Genomic DNA, 4,450 nt, shown 5'->3' on the forward strand with positions numbered 1-4,450 from the left:
CCATGAAGAAATATAATTAGCTTCTGCAAGGTGTAACTTACCCCAATATGGATCTCATACCAAATAGTGGCCATGAAGAAATATTATTAGCTTTTACATACATGTTATTTGCATGAAGGTAGAGGAGCCTCCAAATGAAAGAAAGAAAATGTGATATCGACTGAGACCAACCAAAAAAGTTAAAGAGGACTAGAAAATAACTCTGGAATACGAAAAATATTAGGAGTATCAAAAACTGAAGCAATAAGACAATGCAACAAAAAAAGCACAAACCCAAGTGGGTCAACCCCACATAAATTGGCATATACACATAACTATGTTTACAAATGAATCTCATAAAAGGATATATCTAATGCCAAAGGGATCCTCCAAACGAGCCATGTCAAGGGGCCTATTAGGCTCTAGTTTGCATCACACTCTAGATGCAGAAGAGGCCAGCATCCTCATCAATCACCATGAAATATTCAATACAATGTCTAATGATATCCTAAGTTGAATTAACTAGGGTAAGGATCTAGTTACCGCTCAATAATCCTGAAAGTAAGCAATGTACTACTAGTTTCTATCCTCACATCCATATCACACTACACTTGAAGGAAGAAAATTGATAAGTGTATCTGCCCCTATAGTCTAGACTCTGAATGAGAAAGAATAGTTGACACTCTACATTGGAGGCAAGAAAAGATATGGTACAACAGAAACCATTCGCAAAGTGGAATATCATATAACTGGTTTATAGTTTTATCAGAAAATGTGACAAAAATTACAGAATCCAACAGCTACTTGACACCTCAAATGGTTGAAACAGTTTTAAAAGAACGAAGAATAAAACAGATGATTCTTGGAGTCCCATGAAGATGCAACATGTAAAAGTAACTCCATTATGGACCCTCATAAGCCTTGCAAATACTACAAAAAGTTATCTCTTGTAGATCTCACAATATACTAGACACCTATAAACTTACTCCTCTACCACCACCATTTTGAGAGATCAAGGACAAAGATATCCTGGCACCCACAGAAATCCATCTTACAAATGAGACTGGAGAGGGAGATCCAACTGACCCAAATGTATTTTGAATATACATCCTTTAATCACAGATCCAATAATCTCTCTGTTTGTTGAAGGAAACAAAGTAGAGGCAAATAGGACAAAATACCAAGGAAAAAACAATCTGTGATTATTAAGATAGCATAAAAAAACAATTCAGACTCAAAATATTGGCATCCCCATCATGTAGACATTGTATAGAGACCCAAGAAGGCAACAACTTAAAGGAACATAAGAGTAGATAAAAATATCTCTCTCGATCTGATTTAAATTAGAGTTAGATGCAAATTTGTCTCCTCTTCTCATTTGAATTGCCAAGAAACTTCAATCATGAAAATAGATACATACCTGAAGGCTCTCAAGACAGATTTGGACAGCAAATTCAGTTTCAAAATTGTTCTTGGAGACTGCACGTTGATGACAGATCATATGCAAAAGCATTATAATACAGACTGTTGTGATGCCTGGCAAATCAGAATGCCCTAAACTAGAACCCAAATCCTTCAATATAAATGACAAACTGGGTTTCGTGATCATGTCAAATATACAATATTGAAGGAATGTTCTACAAATAATCCAAAATTGTTATCTACCACCACCATTTTGAGAGATCAAGGACAAAGATATCCTGACACCCACAGAAATCCATCTTACAAATGAGACTGGAGAGGGAGATCCAACTGACCCAAATGTATTTTGAATATACATCCTCTAATCACAGATCCAATAATCTCTCTGTTTGTTGAAGGAAACAAAGTAGAGGCAAATAGGACAAAATACCAAGGAAAAAACAATCTGTGATTATTAAGATAGCATAAAAAAACAATTCAGACTCAAAATATTGGCATCCCCATCATGTAGACATTGTATAGAGACCCAAGAAGGCAACAACTTCAAGGAACATAAGAGTAGATAAAAATATCTCTCTCGATCTGATTTAAATTATAGTTAGATGCAAATTTGTCTCCTCTTCTCATTTGAATTGCCAAGAAACTTCAATCATGAAAATAGATACATACCTGAAGGCTCTCAAGACAGATTTGGACAGCAAATTCAGTTTCAAAATTGTTCTTGGAGACTGCACGTTGATGACAGATCATATGCAAAAGCATTATAATACAGACTGTTGTGATGCCTGGCAAATCAGAATGCCCTAAACTAGAACCCAAATCCTTCAATATAAATGACAAACTGGGTTTCGTGATCGTGTCAAATATACAATATTGAAGGAATGTTCTACAAATAATCCAAAATTGTTATCCTTCTAAACCCAAAAGTGAGGCACATGATTAGAAAATCTTTGCACTTTAATTGGACAAGCAAACTTGCAACTTCACATCCAATAGCTGCCAACAATGATCTGCAGACTGAACAACATTAGAGATACCAATATCCCCTCACATAAATGGCATTTTTCTACTTCAATGTATAAAATAGGACTCTGTGCATATGATCATGGACAAGATACACATCAAAACATTATAATCTATACTCTCAACATTTTCCCAATCAGAAGGCCCAGAACTGGAACCCAAAACCTGTGATCCATAAAAAACATTGGGTTTAATAATTGTGCGAAAGGCGTAACTTTTAAGGGATGTTCAGAGATTATACAAAATCACTAACACTCCAAAACTGAGGAAGCATATACCTTACAAATCCGTTGTACTTCAATTGGACAAGAAAACTTATAGCTTGACATTCAAAAGATACCCATAATGACCTGTACTGCCATTGGAGGGTCCAATATCTTCCATCCCCTCACACAAAACTTTAGGCTCGTAAATAGCCCATAATGACCTGTACTGCCATTGGAGGGTCCAATATCTTCCATCCCCTCACACAAAACTTTAGGCTCGTAAATAGCAGTTCCTCTCAAGTATGCAATCAATAGAGCTCAAGAATTACATTCTAGAGGGTAAAGAAACAATATGTTCAAAAAAGCTTTGTTCGTAGTATCAATTTATCCAAACGGTAGCCCACTACACACATACAACAAAGTAGCCCAAGACATTTTTCAACATCTGCCTTCTCCTCGTCCAACAGGGATGTGTAGACTTCAAAAATCTGAAGGATACAAAGTATATGAAGAAAATAATAGAGTGCTACTCAAAACGATGCCATAGGTGCTAAACAGGGAGCAATACGTATCTACTTTATCCCTACAAATGAACATTACATCTAGGGTTCATCCATGGAGTAGAACCATGTAAATGAACAGTAGATGTACCTCCAATCTACTCACCAAAAACAAAATTGATATCATAACTTTCCCTTTGTCAGAAACAAACGATTCCTTTTGTTTCATTCCCTCAAGTCCAAAAATTTAAGTGTGCCTTTGCAAATCTCCATACTGTATAACCATTTAAATTTGAAGCCAGTAAATCTGGTTTTATTCAATAATAGCTCTTCATCACAAATAATGCATTTCATGTTTTTAAGTGCCATTTTTCCAAACTTCAATTACACTCATATGCACACCCATAATGACATCTTTTACCAACCAAACAATTTGATGAACCACCTTGAACCTAAGAAAATTGTTGTAACTACGAACACTGAAAACTACTGCTAGCTGCCCCCTAACTGTTAATAAAAGGTTTTTAATGATAACATGTGTGCTCTAGATTGTGAAAATTTGCTGTCTCATGGAGACAAATGGACTCCAATGTGAGCCTTCCTCTATACCAAACAACCCTCCAACAAGCTGTCCCATGTGCAGCAGAAATGGAGAATGGTAAAATCTTCCGGTACAAAATGACTCAATTTAAAAAATATCCCAAACAGTTTGCTTCATGAAAAAAGCAGAACTGAATAGCAGCCAAAATAAAATCATTGAATTTTCAGCAGTCCATGTTCTAAAGGTAACGCAGAGAGCATGCCATGTCTTTCGACTGTCTTCAAACCCCCCGCTATCCATGCTCACTATAATAACACCCATGTTAATTCACATTATCAAGTTAACTGTAATGGAATAGATAACCTTCAAACAGTGCTTCTAAGCCAAATCCCATTCTAGCTGGATTTGTAAATTCCTCCATGGGCATGAATGATTAGTGATTAACCAGGCAAAAAGAAACAAAAGAACTTGAAATGAATGAAACAGAGATAGTTATGTTTCAGATGAACTTCTGGGCACTGATTTCACTTCTTACCACTTTCCTCTTTTGTTTTCATTGTCTTTGAAACTCAACTCTATTTCAACCTAGAATCTGTGCTGGGGGCACTGGGTGCATGGAAAACATAGCTCATCCACAGGGTGACCTCAACACTTCTAGGAAACCACAATATGTAAGATGCACCTGCCCTTATGTAAGAAACACCTGCCCTAGCATGCTCAATGGGATGTACTTGGGACACCTTGGCTTCTAGAGGTATGTGCAACCCCCCCATAGCTTT

Source organism: Cryptomeria japonica, chromosome 8 (genome assembly GCF_030272615.1).
Source record: "Cryptomeria japonica chromosome 8, Sugi_1.0, whole genome shotgun sequence".
NCBI classification, from domain to species: Eukaryota; Viridiplantae; Streptophyta; class Pinopsida; order Cupressales; family Cupressaceae; genus Cryptomeria; species Cryptomeria japonica.